The sequence below is a fragment of the Schistocerca piceifrons genome, chromosome 3 (genome assembly GCF_021461385.2).
Source record: "Schistocerca piceifrons isolate TAMUIC-IGC-003096 chromosome 3, iqSchPice1.1, whole genome shotgun sequence".
NCBI classification, from domain to species: Eukaryota; Metazoa; Arthropoda; class Insecta; order Orthoptera; family Acrididae; genus Schistocerca; species Schistocerca piceifrons.
Genome location: NC_060140.1, coordinates 621869910 through 621885995, shown reverse-complemented (window position 1 = coordinate 621885995; position 16086 = coordinate 621869910). Strand labels below are relative to the sequence as shown.

The following is a 16086-nucleotide window of genomic DNA, read 5'->3' as shown; positions in this document are numbered from 1 at the left end:
ACAGCAAGAGGAATGGGATGTATATAAACAACAGCTGGAGGCACAGCTCGGCATCTATAATCCATCACAAGTGGTACCTTTGTCTAAAACTCAGTCCTGACTACCATACTGAAGAGCTGTCAATGGACCGTATCCTCTTATTGCTACAAAGCTATTTTGAACAACAAGTGTTAGTAGCAGCTGCGCGGTTCAATTTTTTTCATCTACGTAAACGTTCCAATCATTCGACTTGTCAGTGGGTCATGGAACTAAATGGGTTGTTACAACAGTGTCAATGTAATTGTGACTGTGATAAAAATTTCTGTGATCAAATGCTGCGTGACACAATACTGCAGAACTTGTCAGACTCTAGAATATGTGCAGCTATCCTAAAGCATCAAAATTCTTCCCTCCAGGATGCAATAAATATTACTGACAGTCATGAAGTTAGTTTCAATGTGGAACAGGACCTGTCTTCAGAATTTCTTTGTCATGTGTCATGTAATAGTACAAGGTGTGGTTCTCACGCACGTAAAGCAAGTGTCAGTGCAGTAAACACTGCGCCAGTTTGTGATACTTGCGCGCTGCAGTTCATGTAAACAAGTTCAAACTGTGTCTGGGTTCTCCTCTAATTCCTGTACTGACAATAAGAAATCTTGTATATGGTGTGGCATCCAACATAACAGAAAGGACTGTCAATTCTGTAATGCTACACACGTGTTTTACATGCAGAAAACAGGGCCATGTTTCAATTGTTTGTCTGTCCAGTAAGCCTAATCACACACAGCAGCATATGGACGTTGATACTGTCTCTTGGAGTAGTGCTCAGGTGAATTCAGTGGTTCCCAGCCCTAACTATGTCCATGTGTTGTCAGTAACTGGGCTGGCACTTCCGCACTTGGATTCGGTTCCCCGGTACATCCCCAACGTGTCACAAGCCACCACACACCAATCAGTAGTTACACCGAGAGTAGTATCAGAACTCATGTCTTCCATGACAGGGGACATGGTAGGTCCTGGGTTCCAGACCGCTGCCTCCAACCCACTTGGTTGTGGTTGTGTAGACTCCCATGATGATTCTCCAGACAATGCTTTCAATTGTGAATTTATGTCAGTGTCAGGTAGCAATGGTTCAGATCAGGCCATCAGTTTTGCAGTTAATGTGGTAAGCTCCAAGTGTGGACAGCATCATCACACCCTTTTACAAGTCAAGTCGGGTACACAATGTCGACAGTTACATCACAGTCCTTTCGAAATGAAGTTCCATCACAGCTGACATCAGTTTTTCTACAGTCTAGTATGACTGCAAACAAATTGTTTATTGATGTGTTCATCGAAGGGTTACTGGTGCAGTGGCAATTGGATACAGGAGCTACTACCACCTTGTTGAACCAGCACACATATCACCTCCTCGGTTCTCCACAGTTGTCTCCCTGTATCAAAGTTTTGTCTGCATACAATGGTGGATCAATCCCAGTCTTAGGTACTCGTAGTTTGTCTGTGCACTGCAAAAGTCAGATGTACATGGTTTGTTTTACAGTGTTGGAATCTTTTGAGTCACGTACATTATTGGTATGGATGCATTTGAAATGTTTGGTTTTCTCTTGTGGACAATGTGCTTCAGGTAGCTTCTTACATACCCCCACAGCAATTTCAGGACCAAATTTCAAGACTTTGTGACAAATATTCCTACTTTTTTCCAGAGGGACTGGGTAAAGCTAAGGGACTTGAAGTTCCTATCACTCTTAAACAGGGCAGCCTAAGTTTCACAGAGCCTACTGGTACCGCATGTGCTGAGGGATGCCGTTGCAGTTAAACTGCGTAAGCTACAGGACATTGACACCATTCGGCCTATTTCAGCATCTTAGTGGGCATCACCAGTGGTGGTGATAAAGAAACAGACCGGAAAGTTATGTCTTTGTGCTGACTTCATGGCAACAGTTAATCCACCTAGAGTTGTTGATTCATTCCCATTTCGTCGGCCTGAAGATTTGATGGAGCACCTGAATGGAGGAAAGCTTTTTTCCAAAGCTGATCTCACTGAAAAATACCTTCAGCTGCCTCTGAATGATGCTTCCAAACAGTTCATGGTTATCAATACGCATGTGAGACTCTTTAAGTTTCAACGTCTTCAGTATTGGTCAGTCTATTTCAATGGTTTCTTGAGCAGCAGGTCGCAAAGGTTCCATCCTGCTCAAACTATCTGGATGACATCATTGCATCTGGTAGAACTCCTGAGGAACATCTGTCAAACCTAGAACAGTTATTTCAGGTCTTGTCTGACACTGGTTTGGATTGCAACAGAAGCGAGTGTACATCCTTTGCCACTGAAGCTGAGTATCTCGGACATGTAATAACCGGACAGGGTATCCATCCCAGTCATCATCATTTGGAAACCATCCACCATCTTCCTGCACCTATGAATGCTTTTGAACTCCAGGCATTTATGGACAAACTGTCTTACTACATCAAGTTTATACTGGACGCTGCCCAAATCTCTGCTCCATTCCACAGGCTTTGCCATGAATGAGTACTGTTCTGGTGGACTACCGAGTGTGACCAGGCATTTTAGCAGCTTAAACGAACTCCTCTCTCTGATCTGTGCCTTGTGCGTTATGATCTCGACAAGCTGCTATCTTTGACAACTGATGGAAGTTCTTATGGCATAGGTGTGATCTCGTCTCACTGAGTTGATAGTGTAGAACGCCCCATCAAATTCACATCTAAGGTCCTCACACTCACTCTATAGAACTATTTTCAGACACAGGGAGAGACCTCAGTGATCATATATGGACTGAATTCCGTCAATACTTGTAGTGTCGAAAGTTCTACTTACTCACTGACCACAAACCGTTGACATCCTTGTTCAATGCAACAAAAGAGGTAACTTATTGTCCAACGAACAGTAAGACATTATGTTTTGGGCTATCACGAAACATGCCATTGTGGATACCCTCTCCAGGCTCCGTGTAGGACAGGATGCAGCCTTAAATTCCTTGGATGCCATGTGTTTCCAAGTTGATGACGCTAAACAGTCAGCCCTCAAGCATTTCCACTGGTCACCAAACTTATTATTGAAGAGTCAGCTAAGGATTCTGACCTTGTCTTGGCTTCCCATTACATTTGCGATGGATGGCCATCTTCAATTTTTCATGTCCGGCATTTGCCACTTCTTCAGCATCCTTCACTTCTTGTCAAGTTGATTGGGGGTCCTCCTCCTGCACACGGAGAATTGTCAGATGCATGTCATCATCCCTCAGTCTTTGCACTGAAGAGTTTCCCAGTTGCTTCATCAAGAACATTGGGTTGATGTGAGAACTAAGCAACTCACCTGTCAGCGTTGCTCTTGGATCAGCATAAACTACAACATCAAATGCATGATTGGACAGTGTCACACCTGTTCCAAGAACCACACAGTGCCCCAGCAGCAATTCTTCAGCTGGCCGAAACCTTCAGTGCCATGACAACATGTTCACATTGATTTTCTGGGTCGCGTCTGGAACACTCAATGGCTTCTGCTCATCAATGCCTTCAGTCGATTTTCCTTTGACTTTCCGATGTCATCAACAATGAGCTCAGCAACCATTTGGGCCCTACAGAGTGTCTTCTGCATTGAAGGACTTCCATAAACTTTGGTCAGTGACAACAGTCTGCAGAAATGCAAATTGTGCACCTCATAAAACAAAAAAAGAAACACAGTATCCTATGACTATAATATCAATGAGTCACTGCTGGAATTGGGCAGTTCATATAAATACCTGGGTTTAACACTTTGTAGGGATATGAAATGGAATCATCACAAAGGCTGAGTTGTGGATAAAGCAGGTGGCAGACACACAAAGAAATACCATATGAACAGGCCTTGAAAGCCCAATGGTACCGACCGGATTCCATGTCATCCTCAGCTCTTAGGCATCACCAGATGCGGATATGGAGGGGCATGTTGTCAGCACACCACTCTCATGACCGTTGTCAGTTTTTGTGACCAGTGCCACCACTTCTCAATCAAGTAGCTCCTCAATTGTCTTCACAAGGGCTGAGTGCTTCCTGCTTGCCAACAGCACTCAATAGACCTGGATGGTGATGTGTCCAAGTGCTAGCCAAGCCCAATAGTGCTTAACTTCAGTGACATAACAGGAACCAGTGTTACCACTGTGGCAGAGTTGTTGGCTAAAGCAGGTGCTATTCTTTGGTAGAATACTGGGGAAGTGCAGTCAGTCTAGAAAGTAGATAGCTTACAAATCACTCATATGACCAGTTCTAGGATACTGCTGAAGTGTGTGGGACCCACACCAAATGGGACTAACAGGAGATATTGAATGTACACAGAGAAGGGCAGCACAAATGGTCACAGGTTTGTTTGATCCATGGCAAAGTGTCAAGGGATAGTGAAGAAACGGAAGTGCCAGTGTCTTGAAGATAAATGTAAACTTCCCAAGAAAGTCTACTAACCAAGTTTCAAGAACTGGCCTTAAATGATGACTCTAGGAATATACTACAACCCCCAATGTATCACTCACACAGGGATTCTAAGGAAAAGATTTGAATAACTATAGCACACACCGTTCAAACAATAATTCTTCCTGCACTCCATACACGAATGGAACTGAAAGAAACCCTAATAACACATACAGTGGGATGTACCCTCTGCCAGTGCACTTCACAGTGGTTTGCTCAGTATGGATGTAGATATAGACTGGTGTTCTTCCCCATTCCATTCATAATGCTTTAGTGGCTTTGTGCATGTTGTGATTACTTTACTCCTATCTTTAGTACCTACAAGAGCAATAAGTAGGAGATGTAAACATATTCATAGGTATAATACATAATACTGCTTCCTGACACTTTTTAAACAGTTTTTATAGACTAATTGACATTTATCTAATCTGATTTCAGGTTACTCAGCATTTCCATAAAACTTGTCTGTTACTCAAACAAACTTGTGGCTATTACTACCACCCTTCTTTGCATATATTCAATTTTCCCTGTCAATCCTATAATGTATGAATATTCTAGATGGGTCATATTAGTGTTAACAGACTGCTTTTTCCCAGGATCTCACCAATGAATTGAAGTCTGTCACTTTCTTTACCTATTACTGAGATAGTGTGATCATTTTATTTTATACAACCAGAAACTGTCACATCCAGGTATTTGTATGAGTTGACTGACTGCAGTTGTCACTCACTGATAATGTAATCATGTAGGAAATTACATTTCTGCATTTCTGAAGTGCACAATTTAACATTTCTGAAAATTTAAAGCAAACTGCTAATCTTTACACCTATTTTAAATCCTTTTCAGATAGGGTTGCATACTTATGCAGCTTCATTATAGATAGCTGCATCATCTGAAAAATGCCTAATGTTACTATTAATATCATTTGGCAGATCATTAATGTACAACACAGGTTGCAACACACTTCCTGGGATACAACTGAAGTTATTTCTATGCCTGTTGATGATCCTCTATCCGACACAAGAGGCTGCATTCTTCTTAGCAAGAAATTCCCAATCCAGTTACGAGTTGCATTTGATACCCAATAGAAACTGTTGTTTTCTGCTTTAATATTCAGTAAAATGATTAAGTAAATTGATCATGGTTTGAAGTAGCACAAAAATATATTTAATTGCATTAACGCACACATAATATTTACAATGTGCACATGAATGAGAAACAACATAAATGGAAATTAACATCAAAGACCTATATAACAGCAAAGTCATAGATTCTCATTTCTCACACTCACACTAGAATAAATACCTAATAAAATTAAAATTCAGTCCACCTTCATTACTCATTTGTTGATGTCTTGTTTTTGCAAATGAATCAGTTAACATATCAGCAAGCATCTGCTCCATTGGAATTTGTTCCCCTATAACTTAAGCTGAGTCTATATTTTCTGTGATAAAATGACATCTGATAATTTTCATTCTTCCACTGCAGCCACTTGTTGCATAAATCAACAGCATCTTTGTTATCACAATAAAGTTTAATGGGGTCACTTTTGGGGAATGGAGAGATCTCCTTTTTTATCTTCTGTGGCCAGGGTGCTTCCTGACAAGTTGAGGTCATCAGCAAGTATTCAGCCTCAGTAGTTGATGAACATAATGTGGGTTGTTTCTTGCTGCTTCAGAAAATAATAGCTCCTTTTGATTTAAACAAAAAACCAGTGATTGACTTCCTGTTCTCTTTGCCTCCCGCCTAGTCTACATCATTATATCCAGTGACATTTTTATTCTCTTCCCTAGAAAATTGCAGCTTGTCCTTACCCACTTTCAGGTACCTTGGATTATTTGGACTGCCTGCCAGTGAGGCATGCCTGGATCATTGTTGAAGTGATTTACAACTGCAATAGCATACACAAGGTCATGTCTGGTTCCCAACTGCATGTGCATTGAACTGCTTATATTTCCTCTGTAGGGAATATTTCTCATTCCCCCCCCCCCCTCCCCCCCCCCCCCAATCATCTTCCTTGGGGCTCATATCACATGTAAGCATTTTATTGTTGTTGACACTGGATAACAATCCTTCATGCGTATTTATTTCATATTTGGTCTACGTAGCGAGACTGATCCATCCATAATAGGCCCCTTTTTTAATCTCACACTTCTTCTAGCTGCATCAATCTAAATTGCCCTTTAATTTTATTTTTGAAGGTTTCCTTTTCTTGCATATTATCACTGAAAATTAATATACCATCAACATAATTTGCAACAATCAATATGTTACTTCCATTACCCTTCTGATAAACACATTAATTTGTGGTACTTGTAGAGTTCAAGGGTGCTTCAGTTACCTTTATATTCCAATTGCAACTAGCTTATTTTAGTACACAAACTGCTTTATTAAAGTGTTCATCTACATCTACATTTATACTCCGCAAGCCACCCAACGGTGTGTGGCGGAGGGCACTTTACGTGCCCCTGTCATTACCTCCCTTTCCTGTTCCAGTTGCGTATGGTTCACGGGAAGAACGACTGTCTGAAAGCCTCTGTGCGTGCTCTAATATCTCTAATTTTACACTCGTGATCTCCTCAGGAGGTATAAGTAGGGGGAAGCAATATATTCGATACCTCATCCAGAAATGCACCCCCTTGAAACCTGGCGAGCAAACTACACCGCGATGCAGAGCGCCTCTCTTGCAGAGTCTGCCACTTGAGTTTGTTAAACATCTCCGTAACGCTATCACAGTTACCAAATAACCCTGTAACGAAAAGCACCGCTCTTCTTTGGATCTTCTCCATCTCCTCCATCAACCCGATCTCGTACGGATCCCACACTGATGAGCAATACTCAAGTAAGGTCGAACGAGTGTTTTGTAAGCCACCTCCTTTGTTGATGGACTACATTTTCTAAGGACTCTCCCAATGAATCTCAACCTGGTACCTGCCTTACCAACAATTAATTTTATATGATCATTCCACCTCAAATCGTTCCGCATGCATACTCCCAGATATTTTACAGAAGTAACTGCTACCAGTGTTTGTTCCACTATCATATAATCATACAATAAAGGATCCTTCTTTCTATGTATTCACAATACATTACATTTGTCTATGTTAAGGGTCAGTTGCCACTCCCTGCACCAAGTGCCTATCTGCTGCAGATCTTCCTGCATTTCGCTACAATTTTCTAATGTTGCAACTTTTCTGTATACTACAGCATCATCTGCAAAAAGCAGCATGGAACTTCCGACACAATCTACTAGGTCATTTATATATATTGTGAAAAGCAACGGTCCCATAACACTCCCCTGTGGCACACCAGAGGTTACTTTAACGTCTGTAGACGTCTCTCCATTGATAACAACATGCTGTGTTCTGTTTGCTAAAACTCTTCAATCCAGCCACACAGCTGGTCTGATATTCTGTAGGCTCTTACTTTGTTTATCAGGCAACAGTGCGGAACTGTATCGAATGCCTTCCGGAAGTCAAGAAAACTAGCATCTACCTGGGAGCCTGTATCTAATATTTTCTGGGTCCCATGAACAAATAAAGCGAGCTGGGTCTCACACGATCCCTGTTTCCGGAACCCATGTTGATTCCTACATAGTAGATTCTGGGTTTTCATAAACGTCATGATACTCAGGCAAAAAATATGTTCTAAAATTCTACAACAGATCGACGTCAGAGATATAGGTCTATAGTTTTGCGCATCTGCTCGACGACCCTTCTTGAAGACTGGGACTACCTGTGCTCTTTTCCAATCATTTGGAACCTTCCGTTCCTCTAGAGACTTGCGGTACGCGGCTGTTAGAAGGGGGGCAAGTTCTTTCGCGCACTCTGTGTAGAATTGAATTGGTATCCCGTCAGGTCCAGTGGACTTTCCTATGTTGAGTGATTCCAGTTGCTTTTCTATGCCTTGGACACTCATTTCGATGTCAGCCATTTTTTCGTTTGTGCAAGGATTTAGAGAAGGAACTGCAGTGCGGTCTTCCTCTGTGAAACAGCTTTGGAAAAAGGTGTTTAGTATTTCAGCTTTACGCGTGTCATCCTCTGTTTCAATGCCATCATCATCCCGGAGTGTCTGGATATGCTGTTTCGAGCCACTTACTGATTTAATGTAAGACCAAAACTTCCTAGGATTTTCTGTCAAGTCGGTACATAGAATTTTACTTTCGAATTCACTGAAGGCTTCAGGCATAGCCCTCCTTATGCTAACTTTGACATCGTTTAGCTTCTGTTTGTCTGAGAGTTTTTGGCTGCATTTAAACTTGGAGTGAAGCTCTCTTTGCTTTCGCAGTAGTTTCCTAACTTTGTTGTTGTACCATGCTGGGTTTTTCCCATCCCTCACAGTTTTACTCAGCACGTACCTGTCTAAAACGCATTTTACAATTGCCTTGAACTTTTTCCATAAACACTCAACATTGTCAGTGTCGGAACAGAAATTTTTGTTTTGATCTGTTAGGTAGTCTGAAATCTGCCTTCTATTACTCTTGCTAAACAGATAAATCTTCCTCCCTTTTTTTATATTCCTATTAACTTCCATATCCAGGGATGCTGCAACAGCCTTATGATCACTGATTCCCTGTTCTGCACATAGAGTGTCGAAAAGTTCGGGGCTGTTTGTTATCAGTAGGTCCAAGATGTTATCTCCACGAGTCAGTTCTCTGTTTAATTGCTCGAGGTAATTTTCGGATAGTGCACTCAGTATAATGTCACTCAATGCTCTGTCCTTACCACCCGTCCCAAACATCTGAGTGTCCCAGTCTATATCTGGTAAATTGAAATCTCCACCTAAGACTATAACATGCTGAGAAAATTTATGTCAAATGTATTCCAAATTTTCTCTCAGTTGTTCTGCCACTAATGCTGCTGAGTCGGGAGGTCGGTAAAAGGAGCCAATTATTAGCTTAGCTTGGTTGTTGAGTGTAACCTCCACCCATAATAATTCACAGGAACTATCCACTTCTACTTCACTACAGGATAAACTACTACTAACAGTGACGAACACTCCACCACTGGCCCATATGTAATTGATGTATCTCCAAGAGTAATACATACTAAATAAAATACCAAGCTTCAAGATTTAGTTTTCATGTTCGCTTCAGTTCTTTAATATGAGCCATATTCAGACAGTAAGTGCACTACATTTTTATAAATATTTTTTTTTTAGAAAATGTGTACTTGAAGAAAATTACAGGATACTATAGATACACTTTTTGACTATATAATCACTATCCCATTCAATGCATATATCACAAGTGGCAAAAGCTTCTTTATGTTCTCCTCAAAGAACTCTCCTGCCAGCTCATTTCTCCACTTCAGAACCTATTTCTGCAGCTGCTCATTAGCTGAAAATTTAATTCCAATCACTTGTGCCTTCAGAGAGGCGAAAATATGATAATCTGAAGGTACCAAGTCAGTGCCATACAGGGATGGTTCAAAACACCCCACCCTATGAGTCAGAAAGTGCCTTGGTGGCTAAGGCTGTGTGACTTATTTGTTTTTAATGCAGCTTTTTTTTTTTTTTTTTTTTTTTTTTTTTTTTTTTTTGAGGAGGGGTTGTGTCTCACGATATTGTTGTTCTTTTATGGTCTCCCACTGAGACAGAAATTCGACCAACATTATGCCTTTTCAATCCCAAGACAATGAGGCAGTGATTTTTTTGGCCCAAACTAGTGGTTTTTAAATTTTTTGGCAGATGGTTTGATGTCACTGTGATAACTGTTTTTTGTCTCAGGCTTGTAATGAGTGATCCATATTTCATCTACATTCAAAATAGAGCTCAGAAAATCCTGACATTCCAATTCAAGTCGCTCAAGAAACTCGCAGGCACTACTGACCCAATTTTTCTCGTGCTGCTCTGTAAGCTGTTTTGGGACCCATCTCGTGCACAGTTTCTGGTATCCCGGTGTTTCTGCAAGCGTTTTGTGTAAGAGAATTCTGGTAAGTTTTGGAGGAACTGCACAAATTTCATCCACTATCAAATGACAGTCTTTATGAACAGTTACCTCAATTTTGTGCACCAACTCTTCAGTCAAATTGCAAGGTTTTCCAGTCCTCTGTTCATCATGAACATTTGTTTCACCTTCCCTAAACTCCCTACACCACTTACACACACTTGTTCTCTTCATAACACCTTCACTGTAAACCACTTTCAGCTGCGAAAAAATTTCCATAGGTGTTATTCCTTCTATGAGTAGTAAGTGGATCACGGCATGTGGCTGCACTCTTACTGACATCTTCCATGCAACTGAACACTAAAATGTACTATTGTGTTCCTGCAATGCTCACTCTGGCCAGGGGATTCCCCACTACTGTGCGAAGTAGCCAGTCCTCAAAAAATCACAGCCCACTTACTTTCTGGATGCCTCATAGATTACAAATTTTAAAATCGTGATGACAGGAAGTACAATCATCCCCCCGCTCGAGAGGGAGAGAGAGAGAGAGAGAGAGAGAGAGAGGGAGGAGGAGGAGGAGGAGAAGGAAGTGTGATATGAGTCATTGAGCAATTTCTTCCTCTTGAGCTTCAAAAATTCTTGCTCACTCAACAAACAAATGTATTTGTAGCAGAATTACGCAAACTATGAAACATATTGAGTACACCAATGAAATTACATCAACATGATCATATTGACTCAGCCATTAATGACAGCAGCCATTGCGTTCAGTAATGTTTCTTCCAAAATAATTCTAGAAACTGACAACAGAAGGCAGCACCAGTCAAGACGTAGAAGTCATTGAGATGTCCATACATCATTCTCATACGCAATGGTCCATTTTTGAGTGATACATGACTCGTGCGTCAAGACCTAGAAGTTAGCGAGATGTCTATACATTGTTCTCATATGCAAGTAGTCCACTTTTGAGCAACAGATGGCTTGCACGTCAAGAAATTCGTGGCTCAAGCTATACTTGGGTTTGGTCTTTACACCACAAGGTTGTGGCCTGAGTACGCTCATGCTTGGTCTACGAAGTGTTAAGCCTCATGATAGTTTTGTCCTTAAAAGTTCTAGTGTTAAAATCGGTGTCCAGTATTTTAACAAAAATTTCCTCTCTCAAATCACTTTGCAGGAGTGCTGTTATAATTTCTAATTGATCTACATGTAGGTCATGTTTAAAAGTTACACCAAACAGATACATTAATGAATTGTAGTGAATCATTGAGGCATAATTCACTTCATATTTTACCCACTTCATTTGTGCACAGTCTGTAATGCTAGATGTGTGTTTTACTTAAAAATGTGTCCTTGGGGATTCTTTTTAGTCTTATAAATATATTTGGTGTCTATCGATTTTCTATCTGAATGTAAAATTGCTTCTTTCCATTTTTGATTTTCAGCATTTGACTGCAATTCTTCTTTAATTGCCTCAAGCCAATTATGCAGTTCTTTACTTTGTAAAGCCTCTTCTAATCATCATGATCTCTATTCTCTGTCTCTGAAGAACAACAGGATATACTACCATTCATCATTATAAGCTTTGGAATTCTTGATGATTTTCTAAGCATCTGACTTTGTTTGTAAGGATGCAGAATTTTTATTTGCACCTGATGAATCTAAATCTTCTGAGTTGCTTTTATCAGAGCTGCTTTTATCAGATAAAATAAATCTAGCAAAATTTTGGAAATGATTACTGGTTCCTGAGACTTTTTAGACACTATTATTAACATTTTTCTGAGCAGTATTTTCTTTAAATGTCGCATCTCTTGCTTTCATTAATTTTCACTGATTGGGTTGGACTAGCTGATATGCCTTACTCTGCTCACAGTAACCTGTCAGTATGCATTCAATGTTTTTCTTATTCCATTTATGCCTATTCTTCAATGCCGTAGATTTGGTTTTCTTATGCTTCTTCTTGTGTCATGCTTTTTAAATATTTTTGAAGGTAAACTACTAATGAGGCAAGCAGCTATAGAGGCTGCTTTGCTGCCTTGACCCATATGCTTTTGGTAAGCCTGCAGCAAAGAGGACTGCTGTTTTCTGCCTAGTAATTTTTAGTAAATTGCATTTACTGACAGCATAACTTGTTTTTTGCTTTAATATTCAGTAAAGTGGTTAAGTAAAGCAATTGTAGTTTGAAGCAGCACACAGAAATGTTTTATTGTACTAATGCACACACATAATATTCAGAACATGCTTAAATATGTAATGGCAAAGAACCTATAAAACAGCAAAGGCATAGCTTTTTATATCTAACATAATAACACTTTTGTTGGCAAGTGTGGGTGTATTACACAGTCAAACACTTGTACTGAAGTAATTCCACATTTACATGACTGCCTTGATGCCTCATTTTCAATTTGTCATGTGATAAAAGTGCAAGTTGGATTTTGCATAACCAATGTTTTTGGAATCAATGTTGGTTAGTACACAAAAGTTCATACTGTTTGGGATACCTTATTAGAGATGAGCTCAGAATATATACTAAGATTCTGCAAAAGAAGTATATCAAAGATACTGGATGGCAGCTTTATGGATGATTTCTGTCACCATCCCTGTAGACATGTGTGACCTGTGCTTTTTTCCAACTAATGGGCACAGATTTTTGTTCGAGCGATCTACAATATAACGTGGTTAAAACCACAACTAATTCATATGCAAATTCTGGTTAGAATCTATATCTACATCTACACCATACTCTGCAAGCCACCTAATGGTGTGTGTTGATGGGTACTTTTGTACCACTAACTGAGCCCTCCACCTGGTCCCATTTGGTGAATATCATGTGGGAAGAATGATTGTCAGTACGCCTTTGTATTGGGTCTAATTTTACAAATTTTCTACTCATGATCATTGCACGAGGTGTACATTGGGGAAAGTAATATGTTGTCTGATTCTTTCCAGAAAGTGCTCTCTTGAAATCTTAGTAGTAAATCTCTCTTGATGCACAACATCTCTCTTGTAATGTCTGCAATAGAGTTTGTTGAGCACCCTCGTAATGCACTAATGCTGGCTACACAATCCCATGACAGAATACACCACTCTTCGTCGGACTTTCTCTACCTCTTCTGTCAGTCCTACCTGATAGATGAACTATTCTTAGGAACTGGTCGAATACACACTTTATACACCACTTTCTTCACGGATGGGTTACATTTCCTTAAGACTCTTCCGAATGAATCTGAGTCTGGCATCTGGTTTTTCCACTGTTTGTTTTATGTCATCATTCCACTTAAGGTTGTTCTTGATAGTTACTCCTACATATTTTACAGTAGATACTGTTTCCAGTGGTTGATCAACAATAGTGTAGCAGCACAGTAGTGGATTTCTTTTCCTGCATATGTGCAATGTATTACATGGTCAAATGGCAATGTATAACTGGGTCAAATAGCAATGCCTGCACCATCCATAAATTCTCTGGAGGTCATTCTGCAAGTCTTTACTATCTTCTGGCAGCACTACTTGGTTATAGACAACCACAACATCTGCAACAGCCTTAAAGAGCATCTGACATTTCTACTAGATCATTTATATATATCGTAAATGGTAACAGTTCTACCACATTTCCTTGGAGTACTCTGGAAATTAACTTACATCTGTTGATTTTGTTCTGTTAAGAGCAATGTGTTGAGTTCTATGTGCAAAGAAATCTTGAATCCAGTTACAAATCTGTTCCAGTAGTTGATAAGCTCATATGCTTTTCATTAAACAACAGTGTGGGATGATGTCAAATGCCATCCTGAAGTCAAGAGACATGGCATCAACCTGAGTCCCATTGTCTACGGTGCTGTAGATCTCATGGAGGAACAGAGTGAGCTGAGTTCCACAGGCTCTCTGTTTGTGGAATCCACGTTGATTTTTTAGAGGAGATTTTCATTCTCCAAAAACGTCATAATTCTTGAGCATAAAACATGTTCAGGGTTATAAATACAAAATCAAATAGGGGTAATGCAGGAGTAGGTTTAATAATGTTTACAAAAAATAGGAGTGCGGGTAAGATACTACAAACAGCATAATGAATGCATTATTGTCGCCAAGATAGACACGAAGCCCACGCCTACTACAGCAGTACAAGTTTATATGCCAACTAGCTCTGCAGATAACAAAGGGACTGATGAAATGTATGATGAGATAAAAGAAATTATTCGGATAGTGAAGGGAGACGAAAATTTAATAGTCATGGGTGACTGGAATTCAGTAGTAGGAAAAGGAAGAGAAGAAAACGTAGTACGTGAATATGGATTGAGGGTAAGAAAATAAAGAGGAAGCTGTCTCGTAGAATTTTGGACAGAGCACAACTTAATCATAGCTAACACTTGGTTCAAGAATCATAAAAGAACGTTGTATACATGGAAGAAGCCTGGAGATACTGACAGGTTTCAGATAGATTATATATTGGTAAGACAGAGATTTAGGAACCAGGTTTTAAATTGTAAGACATTTGAAACTTCCTGGCAGATTAAAACTGTGTGCCTGACCGAGACTCGAACTCGGGACCTTTGCCTTTCGCGGGCAAGTGCTCTACCAACTGAGCTACCGAAGCACGACTCACGCCGGGTACTCACAGCTTTACTTCTGCCTGTACCTCGTCTCCTACCCTCCAAACTTTACAGAAGCTCTCCTGCGAGGAGAGCTTCTGTAAAGTTTGGAGGGTAGGAGACGAGGTACAGGCAGAAGTAAAGCTGTGAGTACCCGGCGTGAGTCGTGCTTCGGTAGCTCAGTTGGTAGAGCACTTGCCCACAAAAGGCAAAGGTCCCGAGTTCGAGTCTCGGTCGGGCACACAGTTTTAATATGCCAGGAAGTTTCATATCAGCGCACACTCCGCTGCAGAGTGAAAATCCCATTCTGGAGACATCCCCCCGGCTGTGGCTAGGCAATGTCTCTGCAATATCTTTTCTTTTAGGAGCGCTAGTTCTGCAAGTGTCGCAGGAGAGCTTCTGTAAAGTTTGGAGGGTAGGAGACGAGGTACAGGCAGAAGTAAAGCTGTGAGTACCCGGCGTGAGTCGTGCTTCGGTAGCTCAGTTGGTAGAGCACTTGCCCACAAAAGGCAAAGGTCCCGAGTTCGAGTCTCGGTCGGGCACACAGTTTTAATATGCCAGGAAGTTTCATATCAGCGCACACTCCGCTGCAGAGTGAAAATCCCATTCTGGAGACATCCCCCCGGCTGTGGCTAGGCAATGTCTCTGCAATATCTTTTCTTTTAGGAGCGCTAGTTCTGCAAGTGTCGCAGGAGAGCTTCTGTAAAGTTTGGAGGGTAGGAGACGAGGTACTGGCAGAAGTAAAGCTGTGAGTACCGGGCGTGAGTCGTGCTTCGGTAGCTCAGTTGGTAGAGCACTTGCCCGCGAAAGGGAAAGGTCCCGAGTTCGAGTCTCGGTCGGGCACACAGTTTTAATCTGCCAGAAAGTTTCATATCAGCGCACACTCCGAGGCAGAGTGAAAATCCCATTCTGGAAACATCCCCCAGGCTGTGGCTAGGCCATGTCTCTGCAATATCCTTTCTTTCAGGAGTGCTAGTTCTGCAAGGTTCGCAGGAGAGCTTCTGTAAAGTTTGGAGGGTAGGAGACGAGGTACTGGCAGAAGTAAAGCTGTGAGTACTGGGCGTGAGTCGTGCTTCGGTAGCTCAGTTGGTAGAGCACTTGCCCGCGAAAGGCAAAGGTCCCGAGTTCGAGTATCGGTCGGGCACACAGTTTTAATCTGCCAGGAAGTTTCATATCAGCGCA

General features: G+C 41.0%; 1 protein-coding gene and 2 non-coding genes across 3 annotated transcripts in view; 2 read left to right on the top strand and 1 right to left on the bottom strand.

Moving 5' to 3' along the window:
- The window catches only part of LOC124788082 (MAP kinase-activating death domain protein), a 593942-nt gene that overhangs the window by 81430 nt on the left and 496426 nt on the right, over positions 1 to 16086 (bottom strand). The window lies entirely within an intron of this gene.
- On the top strand, positions 15072 to 15146 carry Trnal-caa. The gene has a single exon. It is a non-coding gene; the product is annotated as a tRNA-Leu (tRNA).
- Positions 15373 to 15447, top strand: Trnal-caa. The gene has a single exon. It is a non-coding gene; the product is annotated as a tRNA-Leu (tRNA).